Genomic DNA, 17,777 nt, shown 5'->3' with positions numbered 1-17,777 from the left:
AACCTATGGCCAAGGGCACGGGCAGCTCGGGCTCGAGCTCGGCTCTAATGGCGGCAGCAAGGAGGAGGAGGAGATCCGGGAGGAGGAGGAGAACCGAGGCGGGGAATGGATAGGGGAGGCTCTGGGGAGCTTATCCCCGTCGTCGCCAGCGTGAGGCGGCGGCCAGGCAGGCACGCAGGTGCATGGCCGCGCCGGAGGGGGCGGCGGCCACCTCCTGCTGCCTACTGGCGCGAGGGAGGGGACGAGCGGGGAGATGGGCCGGGCCAGGCTTAGGCGACAGGTAAGGTTTTTCTATTTTTTTCTGTTTTTGTTTTTCTGTTTTGCTAATTATTATTTTGCTAATTAATTCAGCTCCAAAACAAAAAGTAAAATCTATTTTAGACCTCCTGAAATATTTGTTATAATATCCCCACTCATTTCCAAGGTCTTCAACATTTTTGGAAAATTATAGTTTCTGATTTCAAATTTTAAAGTTTGAAACCAGTGGCTTTTGCATTTATTTAAAATGCTTAAAGTGTCAAGAAAATAGGTTTCTCCAATGCTCATTTACTTTCATGATTTATCAGAAAGTTTGAACATTTCTTGAGGCCATTTTGGGTTCATTGATTTTGAACTAGTTTGAGATTTCCTTTAATTGACATGGTGGCTAGGGTTTTGAGTTTTTCCTTTGCCACTTTGTTGTTTTTGTTGAAACTTCTTAGATGCAAATGCAAAGAATACATGAGCACAATGCTATCTTGATTAAGGGTTAGGGATGTGACAAAGGTGGACTTTTTTTAAAGGGGGGAAACAAAGCTTTTAAATCTGCCACAAATAAAATAGAGAGAGAAGGGGTTTTTTATCCTATGGTGCAACTTGTGGGTTTTGACATGCACTTGTTGCACCCACACCTCAACAAACACGAAGCACATCCAGACAACACTTGCACATCACAACAAGGACACCCACATCAACACAACCACAACAAAAGGAAAAAATGCAATGCATGAAGGCATGATGCACATGAAATGATGACACAATGTTAGGCTCACCCCACATAACATTAACATGCCAAGGTTGCCATACAAGGAAGATACAAAAGGGGAGGGGAAATTGCATTTGGGCTGTTACAACTCTCCTACACTACAAGAGGTTCTCGTCCCGAGATCTAAGAATGAAAGGGGGGTAAGAGTATGAGAAGAAAGAGGTAAAACTTAGTCGCTTCTTTGACAAACGAGAGAAACAAACGATCCTTGAGGGTTGCGAAGAGATGAAGAATGATATGAAGAACAAGGAAGAATTCAAACGAAATTTCGGCACCACTTCGGTAGGAAAATGAGGACAAAAATTTCATAAGATGAAAAGATATTGACAAGATTCACAACAAACCTACTAAATTGATAAGCAAGAAAAGAACATGAAAGAAGACGCGACACTCTAGTCTAAATGAATGGGAAAGGAAAGAACACGATCTTCAGACAACTAGATAATGGATAAAAGAGAGCAACATCACAACAACTTCCGAGCAAGAGAATAGAACTAGAACATGACAAGAATAGAATGGAGAAGAAAATGAGAACTACTACCACAATTGAATTAAGAGCATCCTGACAAGAAGAATTGAATGGAGTTGTTGGAGAACCAACAACGAAAGAACAAGCTTGTAGTGGACTTAAGAAAACCATCTCAAATAATGAGTTGACAACGAGCCACTAATGGAAAACAAGGATTGATTGGGAAAACAAGATAAGCAAAACTTCTTACACCAAGAGGATACATTCAGAACTTGGATCAGTGACAAGCACCATGATAGCAACAATCCATAGGAAAAGCTTTAGGTGAAATCCAAAGAAAGATAGCTCAATGAATAAATCATGGGTTGAAAATATCTCATGATCAAAGAATGGTGGGTTTAACTATCTCATTCTTGAAACAAAATCTCTTCGAGACTCCTCCACTAACAAGAATGTTATAATACCACCTCAAAGGATAAAGGAAGGAGAATTGCACTTGGATATGCAAGATAAAGTATACTCGAGGTTCTCCAACAAGAATCTTGAAGAACACATCGAGAATGAATGAACGCACAGAGAATGAATGTAATCTTGAAGAACCACCATGACGAACCTATGTCTACAAAAGAATGATGCAAAGATATGAAGGATGAAAAGAATAAGGTTCAGGCCTTGCAAATATTTAGATGAAGCATCACGAAGAGATTCTTGAGAAAACTTCGAACTCCGGGAAAACAAAAGATGAGCACTTGAGAAAAGAATTGATATCATCAGCCACTCCGGAAGAAGAAATGAACTCATTGATCAAACAAGAATAATAATTATGTTATGCGTATTCTTCATCAAGTTAAATTGATGACAAGCAACGGATTTAGCATCCCACTTATTCTTCTTGGAAAGATTGAGGAGAGATATGAGCACAAACTTGAAGAAGTCTTGAAGGAGACACCGGTAAGAATTGAAACAAATGAGACGAACATGAATCAATGAAGATACATGAGAATGAAGAGATCATGAGCCTCCTGAGAAAAACACTTGAAAAAAGCACCGGAATAATTGAGAGACGAATGAAGAGAAAACAATTGAGAAGAATTTGAGGATGAAAGCTGAAAGCTGAGAACGAAGAAGTCTTCTGAAATGATGGCCTTCGGAAGAATGAGAAATGAACACAGTATTGAAATGCACCGGATAGCAAGAAAGAGATCACTCATGATCTAAAACAATTCAAGATGATAACCCAAAGCTGAAATGATGAATCTTCTAGAGAATGAACCAAGATTTGAGAAAACACTCCTTCGGTCTTGAAGCTGAAAATGATGAGGAGAACACCACCACGAATAACTGAGACACTCCGGAATAATGAAGAATGAAAGGTTGAGCCAAATATGAGAATTAATTCTAATAGATTTTGGAGAAGGGATATGACTGATGAAAATCATTCTGACGTCACACTGAATAAGAATAAGAGATCTCCGGAAAGATTACAAGAGCCAGATAAGAACTTGGGAAAAACCTGTGGGTTATGGGCCCACTCAAAGAAACCACTGTTGAAAAGATTGCTCAGAAGAGAGATATTGCACCGGTATAAAGAAAACTTGATGAGGTGAGGCCCTTGAAATAATTGAAAGGATTGAAAACAAGAACTTCTGAGATAACTTCAACGCTCCAGATAGAATAGAGATAAATGACAGCAAGAAGACTTGATAAGAATTTCCAACATGGGAAAGAATTTAAAGGATGAAAAGGATATGATGACACGGATAACTGAATTGAATTCACTGGAAAAGATGACAAGAATGAATAAAGATGAACACGAAGCTCCTGAGAATCTTCAGAAAGAATCACCGGATATGAGAAAAAAGAAAAGATAACGGAAGCATTGATGAAAAGAAAGGCACTTGGATAATAATGAGTCATCAAAGAAAAGGGCGGGAGGGCAGGAAAACAAAGACAACTTAGGACAGATGAGATGAACTCCGGAAAGAAAAGAGAGATTGATCTTGCAAAATTGGAGAGGATGGGATAACTTGAAGAGAAGCACACCGGGTGGAAAAGAATAAACAAGACAACTCCGGTTGACAAGAATTGATAAGACAATTGATAGAGCTAAAGAATTTGCATTCCCATAAAACATGAGAACACCTCTTGGAAGGAGATGAATTCACCACTTGACATTGAAGCAACTCAAATTACCATATTCCAACAAAAACAAAGGTTGCAGCTTATGAAACAAGCCAGAACAAATTCATGAGAGAGATATCGTCCGATATTTTCGTGGACAGGATCACACGAGCTCGATCCTTACAGTAGCCATCCTGTGTAAGGCAGTGCACACGACATACGAAGCGTCCCCGAGTCATAGAAAGCTACAAGGACTCTTTAAGATCCAACGAGAACCGTTGTAAGTCAACCGTGAACAAACGAATCCACCATATGTCGAACCCCAACCTAACATCATGCATTTGTTGGAAGATTGTCCCATAAGTAACTACTTGAAGTCCCACCTAAGAACTCCCAAAATTTCTGGTCATGCAATCTGGTCCACAGATACAAGGAGTAATATATCACTCAACTCATATACTAACCCGTCCAGTGTATCACATCCATCAACACATAACCAGAATCTCGGAACCTCCGCTATCTCAAACACTCGTAATCACAACGATACTACGTACGGTGATACATCCGAAACTCTCTACACCAGTACTGGGGAAGCTGGACTCCTCTCGCCACTACTAGTATTGAAGCAATTTAGAACATCCTTCGTCCTGAGATACTAAGAAATCTGAATGATAGCGATGTGCTCAAGAATCCCCTGGAGCTCAACTCCCCGGAAGAAATCAAGTCAGATAGGAGGCACCAAGATAGAACTCCGTTATATCGACACCATATAGATTCTAAAATATCCGCGTGATCCTAAAAAATAGTGAGAAGAGGAGTACAATTGAAATTATTACATCAAGATTCCTCACCAGAGCATAGAAGAGGAGAAAAAAGAATCCTACCCTCCGATATATAACTAGACTCAAAATAGTTTTTACTAGACTCGACTCGGACAAGTTTGACCAATCAAGGGGGCTCCTAGGTCGGTACTGCTCTGATACCAACTTGTAACGCCCAAGATGCGATCCTATCCTCAATTTGGTTCGAGGGCCTCGTCAGGGATAGAAGCGCATCTCTTCGTTTCGCAAGAATGGATATTGTTACAAGTACATGTACTGAAAAGATGAGATATATGGAATTGGCTTACACTCGCCACAAGCTACATTAGAGTATCATCAGTACATTACGTAAACATCACGAAGAAGAGCAGGGTCTGACTACAGACGAAAACAAACAAGAAAAGAGACCGATGTCCATCCTTGCTATCCCAGGCTGCCGACCTCGAACCCATCCTAGATCGATGAAGAAGAAGAAGAAGAAGCAACTCCAAATGAACAATCAATGCGCTCGCGTCTGAATCACCTTACCTGTACCTGCAACTGGTTTTGTAGTAAACTGTGATCCACAGGGGACTCAACAATCTCATTTCCAAAGGTATCAAGACTAGCAAATCTTAATGGGTGAGATAAGATTAAGTGGTGAGGCTGAGGCAAGCGACTAAGCATTATATGAGGTGGCTAACTTACGAGTACAAGAAATAAGAGGGGGAAGATCTACGCATAGCGGACGTGAACTACTGATGATCAAATGAATGATCCTGAACACCTACTTAGGTCAGGCATAACCCCACCATGTCCTCCACCGGAGAAGGAACTCACAAAAGAGACAGTCACGGTTACGCACTCAGTTGGCATATTTTAAATAAGTTAACTTCAAGTTGTCTAGAATCAGTGTTAAACAAAGTTTCAACGTTGCCACATAAGCACGGGCATGGCTTTCTGAAAGATTTAACCCTGCAAGGGTGCTCCAACTAGTCCATCACAAATTACCACAAACCGCATAGAAATCCTCGATCATGAAACTCGCGATCTCGTCGGACTCCTTAGTGGAAAACCTCAACTCTGAGATTACCCAAAGTTTGACCGGAATCCCGATGCACAAGACATTCGTCAAAGGTAAAACTAATCCTGCAATGCCGCTCGACGTGTCAACGATCCCGATAGGAGTCGCGTATCTCGTTCCCAGGACACGATGGATAAGCACAGCGTACGGTGGCTTGGTAGACATCTCCCGAGTTGCCCCGGGTTGGCCCCGCTAACAGCTCTAGTTTTGGACCAGCACCATCAGCACTGACCCCCCTGTATTTTGTAGAATTACTCCTCGGGTTCATGACGCCCTATGCTTTTTAGTATTAACAGTATTATTATGTTGGGAAAATATAGCACCAATGTTGGGCCTTGCCAGACCAGCTTTAATCTAAAACGAATTATCAAGGGGGTCCCGATCGTGTTAGGAGCGCTCAATTATGGAACATAACACCGGTAGCCGAAACTAAGGGGGCAAAGGTGGAACAAAACACCAGGCTAGAAAGGCCGAGCCTTCCACCTTTTACCAAGTATATAGGTGCATTAAGTTAAATAGCATTTAATAGGGTGATATAACAAGGAACCCATGTTATCACATGGAAGCAACTACACCTGCAACTAGCAATGCTAACACATGGTTAAGCAAGCGGTAACATAGCCAATCAGTGGTTTGCTAGGTTGTGAACAGGTTGAAGATTTTCATGGCAATGTTGAGAGGCTGGTATTTAACACGTGGTAGGCAATGTGACATATCGAAAAAATGAGACAACTAGCATGACAACGATAGTAATGGTATCTAGGGAAATGATCATCTTTCCTGGGATCCTGCTTGGAAGAAGAATGACTCCGTGAAGCAGACGAACCGACGCTGTCAAACGGATCCTCACATTCCGACATGCTTGCGAAACTCTATCGAAACGAAGCAAACAAAAACAAGAATCAACCCATATATTCACCACAGCACATGCACAACAAGATGCACTACCTAATATAATGCATGGATTCTCAACCCCTATTGATGCACTTAACCCATCCTACATAGGTAAACAATTGCCACCTTATCACAAAGTGACACTTCTGCAGAACTGCTAAAAACTGGAAACTAGTGTCTCCATTGGATTCCTTGGGTTCTCCTACCCCAAATCCATATATTGCATTGCTATATATGCATGAAGAAAAACACCACAAACAGCAAAGGGAAAACTACACAGGATCAAACTCCGCTAATAACAAGAACAGGGGGTTGTTCTTGATATGCCAGATTTGGCATATTCCTCTTCTGGAATATTCCAGATTTGGAAATACATCCCAAATACTACAAAAAACAATATTCATATAATCATCAGGGGATCTCACTGGCCATACACACCAGGGCCCCTAGTGGGTGTATGCAAGTGGGCCTAGAACCCACAACACACACCCACAGATCCACACACACACACAAAATAAAAGGAAAAGGTGCAGGTGGGGGGACCGAACCATGCACCTCTCCTACACACACGCACACACACATCTGACAAGGTAAGCTATGACTCGAACCAATTTAACACGCCGAAAAAACGAAAGGGGGATTCGAACCCAGGACTTCACGATCGCCATAGCTCGTTCGAACCAGCTTTGCTGGGGCTCCTACACACACGCACACAGACACCCAATGGGCTAGCCCATGCTAGTTGAACTAGCAGAGGCATTTGACAAGGTAAGCTATGACTCGAACCAATTTAATACCGAAAAAACAAAAGGGCAAACGGGGGATTCGAACCCAGGACCTCACGCTCGCCCTACCTCGGTCGAACCAGCTTTGTTACTCTACTACGGGAGGAAACATCCCTAAGTTGATAACTCAAAGAGCACCGAGGGGAAAAACCCCACAAAAGAAAAAGGAGCGCGCTGGGGATCAAACCCACGACGAAGCGTTGCGCGGCTGGTTCTATTGCCACTAGGCTAGGCGAGCTGACCTGCTTTGCTAGGGGGACCATACGAGACAAGGGGTAAAAGCAGCATCTTTTCTGTTAAACAAAGAGGCGTCGGCGACGACGCTGCTTGTGGCGTTGCGTACTACTGCGATGTTTCTTCTACCGCTGCACGCTGCTACCACCTCTGCATGCGCTGCTACGAACTACTGCTACTGCAGCTTCTATCTACTGCTGCCGCTGCAAGCTGCAAACTCTGCACACACGCACGACGAGCAACTCGCCGGCGAGCATGGCCACACGACAGCGAGGTTGTGGTCAGAGAGGGGGGAAGCGGATGAGAGTGGGGCGCTGCTCACCGAGGGTTCAGAGAGGAGACCCGTCGCTGGAGATAAAGGAGAGCGACGAGCCGGACTGGAGGAGCTCGCTGGAGAGAAGAGGAAGGAGCCGGTCGTCGTGGACGTCGGGGAAGGAGGTATCTGTTAGATTGATCTCTTTCCCAATGGGCCCAACGGCCCATTGGACCTTGACTCGCGCCCTGATCGGGGGCGTCCAGCCCAAGCAAGGCTGGTGGGCCCCTGTCGTGCAGTGCTATATGTAGAGGAGGTTGGGACCATGGCACGGGTTAGGAGGTTCGTCGCAGCCACTGGTTCCCCACTCTATAACCCTAATCCGATCTAGAGGGATGCACTGAAGCGACGGGAAGTCCACCGCCGCCACTACCGCATCTCTCTCTCCTTCCCCACCGTCGTCATCACCTCACGACGGTCTCTGGAGGGAGCTCATCGAGTTCATCACAAGGTAATTAATCTACCACATCATCCGAACACATCTAGCCTAAGATCCACGGGATCTATCAATGGTATCATGAGCCACAAGGCTTTAGATGAGTTCGGTTGAAACATGTACAAGAAAAGAATTCCCCATCCCCGATATGAACTCGAGAAGGGCAAAGTTCTAAGAAGAAAAAAAAGGCTTCACCGGAGTCCTCTCCGGCAAAGAGCGCCGCCTCGGCCGCGCCTGTTCCTCTCGATCCCCACACGCATCGGCAAGCCGAGGTGTGGGGAAGAAGAACCCACCTCCTCGGAGGCAAAGTATGGATCTAATTAGATCCAAAAGAAAAACAAACAAAGGAATCGGATTGGATCCGGAAAAAAAAAGAGGGGAACATGCAAAGCAAAGAAAAGCCACCCCTCCGGGGGCAAAGTACATGCACCGCGACCACGCCGTTCGACGGCGGCGCGCTTCCGCTAAGGGAAATGCGCCACCGGCGAAGGGGAGGCAACGGCGCAAAAGGTGAAAAGGCACGAAGGACACAACCACAGTTATACACCCTAAACTAGGCAAAGAGCACTGAAACCACACCGTTCGACGGCGGCGCGCTTCCGCTAACGGAAATGCGCCACCGGCGAAGGGGAGGCAACGACGCAAAGGTCACAGTCTGACGGCACAAAGGCCACAACGAATGGCACCACCACCACTTCATCTTGACAGTGGTGCATTCACTACAAGTGCTCGCACTCACCGGCAAGATAGGTAGAGGAGGTGCGCTGCACAGGAAGGCCATCACGGCCGCGGGTTGACGCTCACGAGAGGTGCAACGCGGGGATCCAGAGAACCTCCTCGGCGGGGCTTGGATGCCGCTGTTGGAATTATGCCCTAGAGGCAATAATAAATATAGTTATTATTATAATTCCTGTATCAAGACAATCGTTTATTATCCATGCTATAATTGTATTGAATGAAGACTCATTTACATGTGTGGATACATAGACAAAACACTGTCCCTAGCAAGCCTCTAGTTGGCTAGCCAGTTGATCAAAGATAGTCAGTGTCTTCTGATTATGAACAAGGTGTTGTTGCTTGATAACTAGATCACATCATTGGGAGAATCACGTGATGGACCAGACCCAAACTAATAGACGTAGCATGTTGATCGTGTCATTTTTGTTGCTACTGTTTTCTGTGTGTCAAGTATTTGTTCCTATGACCATGAGATCATATAACTCACTAACACTGGAGGAATACTTTGTGTGTATCAAACGTCGCAATGTAACTGGGTGACTATAAAGATGCTCTACAGGTATCTCCGAAGGTGTTCGTTGACTTAGTATGGATCAAGACTGGGATTTGTCACTCCGTGTGACGGAGAGGTATCTCGGGGCCCACTCGGTAATACAACATCACACACAAGCCTTGCAAGAAATGTGACTCAGTGTAAGTTACGGGATCTTGTATTACGGAACGAGTAAAGAGACTTGCCGGTAAACGAGATTGAAATAGGTATGCGGATACTGACGATCGAATCTCGGGCAAGTAACATACCGAAGGACAAAGGGAATGACATACGGGATTATATGAATCCTTGGCACTGAGGTTCAAACGATAAGATCTTCGTAGAATATGTAGGATCCAATATAGGCATCCAGGTCCCGCTATTGGATATTGACCGAGGAGTCTCTCGGGTCATGTCTACATAGTTCTCGGACCCGCAGGGTCTGCACACTTAAGGTTCGACGTTGTTTTATGCGTATTTGAGTTATATGGTTGGTTACCGAATGTTGTTCGGAGTCCCGGATGAGATCACGGACGTCACGAGGGTTTCCGGAATGGTCCGGAAACGAAGATTGATATATAGGATGACCTCATTTGATTACCGGAAGGTTTTTCGGAGTTACCGGGAATGTATCGGGAATGACGAATGGTTTCCGGGAGTTCACCGGGGGAGCAACCCACCCCGGGGAGGCCCATAGGCCTTGGGGGTGGCACACCAGCCATTAGTGGGCTGGTGGGACAGCCCAAAAGGACCCTATGCGCATTGGAAGAAAAATCAAAGAGAAAAAGAAAAAAAAGGAGGAGGTGGGAAAGGAAAGAAGGACTCCTCCCACCAAACCAAGTAGGACTCGGTTTGGGGGGGGGAGACCTTCCCCCCTTGGCTCGGCCGACCCCCTTGGGGCTCCTTGAGCCCCAAGGCAAGGCTCCCCCTCTCCCACCTATATATACGGAGGTTTTAGGGCTGATTTGAGACGACTTTTCCATGGCAGCCCGACCACATACCTCCACGGTTTTTCCTCTAGATCGCATTTCTGCGGAGCTCGGGCGGAGCCCTGCTGAGACAAGATCATCACCAACCTCCAGAGTGCCGTCACGCTGCAGGAGAACTCTTCTACCTCTCCGTCTCTCTTGCTGAATCAAGAAGACCGAGATCATCGTCGAGCTGTACGTGTGCTGAACGCGGAGGTGCCGTCCGTTCGGCACTAGATCGTGGGACTGATCGCGGGACTGTTCGCGGGACGGATCGAGGGACGTGAGGACGTTCCACTACATCAACCGCGTTCACTAACGCTTCTGCTGTACGGTCTACAAGGGTACGTAGATCACTCATCCCCTCTCGTAGATGGACATCACCATGATAGGTCTTCGTGCGCGTAGGAAAATTTTGTTTCCCATGCGACGTTCCCCAACAGTGGTATCAGAGCTAGGTTCATGCGTAGATGTCTTCTCGAGTAGAACACAAAAGTTTTTGTGGGCGGTGATGTGCGTTTTGCTGCCCTCCTTAGTCTTTTCTTGATTCCGCGGTATTGTTGGATTGAAGCGGCTTGGACCGACATTACTCGTACGCTTACGAGAGACTGGTTTCATGGCTACGAGTAACCCCGTTGCTCAAAGATGACTGGCAAGTGCCAGTTTCTCCAACTTTAGTTGAATTGGATTTGACCGAGGAGGTCCTTGGATGAGGTTAAATAGCAACTCATATATTTCCGTTGTGGTGTTTGCGTAAGTAAGATGCGATCCTACTAGATACCCATGGTCACCACGTAAAACATGCAACAACAAAATTAGAGGACGTCTAACTTGTTTTTGCAGGGTATGCTTGTGATGTGATATGGCCAACGATGTGATGTGATATATTGGATGTATGAGATGATCACGTTGTAATAGATTATATCGACTTGCATGTCGATGGTACGGCAACCGGCAGGAGCCATACGGTTGTCTTTATACTAACGTTTGTACTTGCAGATGCGTTTACTATTTTGCTAGGAAGTAGCTTTGGTAGTAATAGCATGAGTAGCACGAAAACCCCGATGGCGACACGTTGATGGAGATCATGGTGTGGCGCCGGTGACAAGAAGATCGTGTTGGTGCTTTGGTGATGGAGATCAAGGAGCACGTGATGATGGCCATATCATGTCACTTATGAATTGCATGTGATGTTAATCCTTTTATGCACCTTATTTTGCTTAGACCGACGGTAGCATTATGAGGTGATCTCTCACTAAAATTTCAAGACAAAATTGTGTTCTCCCTGACTGTGCACCGTTGCTACAGTTCGTCGTTTTGAGACACCACGTGATGATCGGGTGTGATAGACTCAACGTTCACATACAACGGGTGCAAAACAGTTGCGCACGCGGAACACTCAGGTTAAGCTTGACGAGCCTAGCATGTGCAGACATGGCCTCGGAACACATGAGACCGAAAGGTTGATCATGAATCATATAGATGATATGATTAGCATAGGGATGCTTACCACTGAAACTATACTCAACTCACGTGATGATCGGACTTGAGCTAGTGTAAGTGGATCATGAACCACTCAAATGACTAGAGAGATGTACTTTTTGAGTGGGAGTTTAGCGTATAATTTGATTAAGTTAAACTCTAATTATCTTGAACATAGTCTAAGTCCACTTTGAATATATTTGTGTTGTAGATCATGGCTCACGCGACAGTCACCCTGAATTTTAATACGTTCCTAGAGAAAGCTAAGTTGAAAGATGATGGAAGCAACTTTGTAGACTGTGCTCGTAATCTTAAGCTAATCTTACAAGATGGGAAGAAGGATTATGTCCTTAATGCTGCTCTAGGAGATGAACCACCCGCTACGGCTGATCAGGATGTTCATAACGCTTGGTTAGCACGTAAGGAGGACTACTCGGTAGTTCAATGTGCAGTCTTGTATGGCTTAGAACCGGGACTTCAACGTCTCTTTGAGCGTCATGGAGCATTTGAGATGTTCCAGGAGTTGAAGTTTATCTTTCAGAAGAACGCCCGGATCGAGAGGTATGAGACCTCCGATAAATTTTATGCTTGCAAGATGGAGGAGAACTCGTCTGTCAGTGAACATGTGCTCAAAATGTCTGGGTACTCAAACCGTCTAGCTGAGCTGGGGATTGAACTCCCGCAAGAGGCTATCACTGATAGAATCCTTCAATCACTGCCGCCAAGCTATAAAGGCTTTGTGTTGAACTACAACATGCAAGGGATGAACAAGTCACCCGGCGAGTTGTTTGCGATGTTGAAAGTCGCAGAGTCTGAACTCCCTAAAGAACATCAAGTGTTGATGGTGAATAAGACCACTAGTTTTAAGAGAAACGGCAAAGGCAAGAAGGGTAATTCAAAGAAGAGCGGCAAGCCTGTTGCCAATCCGACGAAGAAACCCAAAGCTGGACCTAAGCCTGAAACAGAGTGTTACTATTGCAAGGGTATGGGTCACTGGAAGCGCAATTGCCCCAAGTATCTGGCAGATAAGAAGGCGGCCAAAGAAAAATCAGGTATATTTGATTACATGTTATTGATGTGTACCTAACCGGCTCTCGTAGTAGTGCCTGGGTATTCGATACCGGTTCTGTTGCTCATATTTGCAACTCGAAACAGGAACTACTGAATAGACGAAGGCTGGCAAAAGATGAAGTGACGATGCGCGTAGGAAATGGTTCCAAGGTTGATGCAATCGCCGTCGGCACAGTTTCACTTCAGTTACCATCAGGATTAGTTATGAACTTAAATCATTGTTATTTAGTGCCTGCGTTGAGCATGAACATTATATCTGGATCTTGTTTATTGCGAGACGGTTACTCTTTTAAGTCAGAGAATAATGGTTGTTCTATTTCTATGAGTAACATCTTTTATGGTCATGCACCCAATGTGAGAGGATTGTTCATATTGAATCTTGATAGCGATACACACATACATAACATTGAGACCAAAAGAGTTAGAGTTAACAATGATAGAGCCATATTTTTGTGGCACTGCTGCTTAGGTCATATTGGTGTAAAGCGCATGAAGAAACTCCATGCCGATGGACTTTTGGAGTCACTTGACTTTGATTCACTTGACACGTGCGAACCATGCCTCATGGGCAAGATGACTAAAACTCCGTTCTCCGGAACAATGGAGCGTGCAAGGGACTTGTTGGAAATCATACATAGCGATGTGTGTGGTCCGATGAGCGTAGAGGCACGCGGCGGATATCGTTATTTTCTCACCTTCACTGACGATTTGAGTAGATATGGTTATGTCTACTTAATGAAGCACAAGTCTGAAACACTTGAAAAGTTCAAGCAATTTCAGAGTGAAGTTGAAAATCATCGTAACAAGAAGATCAAGTTCCTACAGTCTGATCGTGGGGGTGAATATCTGAGTTTCGAGTTTGGTGCTCACTTAAGACAATGTGGAATTGTTTCACAGTTGACACCGCCTGGAACACCACAGCGTAATGGTGTGTCCGAACGTTGTAATCGTACTTTATTAGAGATGGTGCGATCTATGATGTCTCTTACTGATTTGCCGTTATCGTTTTGGGGTTATGCATTAGAAACAGCTGGATTCACTTTAAATAGGGCACCATTAAAATCCGTTGAGACGACACCATATGAACTGTGGTATGGCAAAAGGCCAAAGTTGTCGTTTCTTAAAGTTTGGGGATGTGATGCTTATGTCAAAAAGCTTCGCCTCAAAAGCTGGAACCCAAAGCGGAAAAGTGCGTCTTCATAGGTTACCCAAAAGAGACAATTGGGTACACCTTCTATCTCAAATCCGAGGGCAAAGTGTTTGTTGCTAAAAACGGAGCTTTTCTCGAGAAGTAGTTTCTCTCAAGAGAATTGAGAGGGAGGAAGATAGAACTTGACGAGGTTGTCGAACCTCTCATCCCTCTAGATGGTGGCGCAGGGCAAGGGGAAACCTCTGTCGTTGCGATGCCGGTTGAGGAGGAAGTTAATGATGATGATCATGAAACTCCGGTTCAAGTTTCTGTCGAACCACGCAGGTCGACGAGACCACGTGCTGCTCCAGAGTGGTACGGTAATCCCGTCTTATCAATCATGTTGTTGGACAACAATGAACCTGCAAATTATGAAGAAGCAATGGTGGGCCCAGATTCCAACAAATGGCTAGAAGCCATGAAGTCCGAGATAGGATCCATGTATGAGAACAAAGTGTGGACTTTGGAGGTACTGCCTGAGGGCCGCAAGGCTATTCAGAACAAATGGATCTTTAAGAGGAAAACGGACGCTGACGGCAATGTGACCGTTTATAAAGCTCGACTTGTGGCAAAGGGTTTTTCACAAGTTCAAGGAGTTGACTACGATGAGACATTCTCACCCGTGGCGATGCTTAAGTCCGTCAGAATCATGTTAGCAATAGCTGCATTTTTCGATTATGAAATCTGGCAAATGGATGTCAAAACGGTGTTCCTTAACGGTTTCCTTAAGGAAGAATTGTATATGATGCAACCCGAAGGTTTTGTCGATCCTAAGAATGCTAACAAGGTGTGCAAGCTCCAGCGATCCATTTATGGACTGGTGCAAGCATCTTGGAGTTGGAACAAATGCTTTGATGAGGTGATCAAAGCATTTGGGTTTATACAAGTGGTTGGAGAATCTTGTATTTACAAGAAAGTGAGTGGGAGCTCTGTGGCTTTTCTAATATTATATGTGGATGACATATTGTTGATTGGAAACAACGTAGAGTTTTTGGAGAGCATAAAGGATTACTTGAATAAAGGTTTCTCTATGAAGGACCTAGGAGAAGCTGCTTACATTCTAGGCATTAAGATCTATAGGGATAGATCAAAACGCCTGATAGGACTTTCACAAATCACATACCTTGATAAAGTTTTGAAGAGGTTCATAATGGAATAGTCCAAGAAGGGGTTCTTGCCAGTTTTACAAGGTACGAGATTGAGTAAGACTCACTGCCCAGCAACTGATGAGGATAGAGAGCATATGCGCTCCGTCCCCTATGCTTCAGCCATAGGCTCTATCATGTATGCAATGTTGTGCACTAGACCGGACGTTAGCCTGGCCATAAGTATGGCAGGTAGGTTCCAGAGTAATCCAGGAGTGGATCACTGGACAGCGGTCAAGAATATCCTGAAGTACCTGAAAAGGACTAAGGAGATGTTTCTCGTGTATGGAGGTGACGAAGAGCTCGCCGTAAAAGGTTACGTCGATGCAAGCTTTGACACAGATCCGGACGACTCTAAGTCGCAAATCGGATACGTATTTATTCTTAATGGGGGTGCGGTAAGCTGGTGCAGTTCCAAGCAAAGCGTCGTAGTAGATTCTACATGTGAAGCGGAGTACATGGCTGCCTTGGAGGCGGCTAAGGAGGGTGTATGGATGAAGCAGTTCATGACGGATCTTGGAGTGGTGCCAAGCGCACTGAATCCAATAACCTTGTTCTATGACAACACGGGTGCCATTGCCTTAGCAAAGGAACCACGGTTTCACAAGAAGTCCAGACACATCAAACGACGCTTCAACCTCATCCGCGACTACGTCGGAGGAGAGGACGTAAATATATGCAAAGTGCCCACGGATCTGAATGTAGCAGACCCGCTGACTAAACCTCTTCCACGGCCAAAGCATGATCAACACCAGAACTGTATGGGTGTTAGATTTATTACAATGTAATTCGCATGATGATGTGAGGACTAGATTATTGACTCTAGTGCAAGTGGGAGACTGTTGGAATTATGCCCTAGAGGCAATAATAAATATAGTTATTATTATAATTCCTGTATCAAGACAATCGTTTATTATCCATGCTATAATTGTATTGAATGAAGACTCATTTACATGTGCGGATACATAGACAAAACACTGTCCCTAGCAAGCCTCTAGTTGGCTAGCCAGTTGATCAAAGATAGTCAGTGTCTTCTGATTATGAACAAGGTGTTGTTGCTTGATAACTGGATCACGTCATTGGGAGAATCACGTGATGGACCAGACCCAAACTAATAGACGTAGCATGCTGATCATGTCATTTTTGTTGCTACTGTTTTCTGCGTGTCAAGTATTTGTTCCTATGACCATGAGATCATATAACTCACTAACACCGGAGGAATACTTTGTGTATATCAAACGTTGCAACGTAACTGGGTGACTATAAAGATGCTCTACAGGTAGCTCCAAAGGTGTTCGTTGAGTTAGTATGGATCAAGACTAGGATTTGTCACTCCGTGTGACGGAGAGGTATCTCGGGGCCCACTCGGTAATACAACATCACACACAAGCCTTGCAAGCAATGTGACTCAGTGTAAGTTACGGGATCTTGTATTACGGAACGAGTAAAGAGACTTGCCGGTAAACGAGATTGAAATAGGTATGCGGATACTGACGATCGAATCTCGGGCAAGTAACATACCGAAGAACAAAGGGAATGACATACGGGATTATATGAATCCTTTCCACTGAGGTTCAAATGATAAGATCTTCGTAGAATATGTAGGATCCAATATGGGCATCCAGGTCCCGCTATTGGATATTGACCGAGGAGTCTCTCGGGTCATGTCTACATAGTTCTCGAACCCGCAGGGTCTGCACACTTAAGGTTCGACGTTGTTTTATGCGTATTTGAGTTATATGGTTGGTTACCGAATGTTGTTCGGAGTCCCGGATGAGATCACGGACGTCACGAGGGTTTCCAGAATGGTCCGGAAACGAAGATTGATATATAGGATGACCTCATTTGATTACCGGAAGGTTTTTCGGAGTTACCGGGAATGTACCGGGAATGATGAATGGGTTCCGGGAGTTCACCGGGGGGGCAACCCACCCCGGGGAAGCCCATAGGCCTTGGGGGTGGCACACCAGCCCTTAGTGGGCTGGTGGGACAGCCCAAAAGGACCCTATGCGCATTGGAAGAAAAATCAAAGAGAAAAAAAAGGAGGAGGTGGGAAAGGAAAGAAGGACTCCTCCCACCAAACCAAGTAGGACTCGGTTTGGGGGGGAGACCTTCCCCCCTTGGCTCGGCCGACCCCCTTGGGGCTCCTTGAGCCCCAAGGCAAGGCTCCCCCTCTCCCACCTATATATACGGAGGTTTTAGGGCTGATTTGAGACGACTTTTACACGGCAGCCCGACCACATACCTCCACGGGTTTTCCTCTAGATCGCGTTTCTGCGGAGCTCGGGCGGAGCCCTGCTGAGACAAGATCATCACCAACCTCCGGAGCGCCGTCACGCTGCCGGAGAACTCTTCTACCTCTCCGTCTCTCTTGCTGGATCAAGAAGGCCGAGATCATTGTCGAGCTGTACGTGTGCTGAACGCGGAGGTGCCGTCCGTTCGTCACTAGATCGTGGGACTGATCGCGGGACTGTTCGCGGGGCGGATCGAGG

This window comes from Hordeum vulgare, chromosome 2H (genome assembly GCF_904849725.1).
Source record: "Hordeum vulgare subsp. vulgare chromosome 2H, MorexV3_pseudomolecules_assembly, whole genome shotgun sequence".
NCBI lineage: Eukaryota > Viridiplantae > Streptophyta > Magnoliopsida > Poales > Poaceae > Hordeum > Hordeum vulgare.
This window is presented reverse-complemented; position numbering follows the sequence as displayed.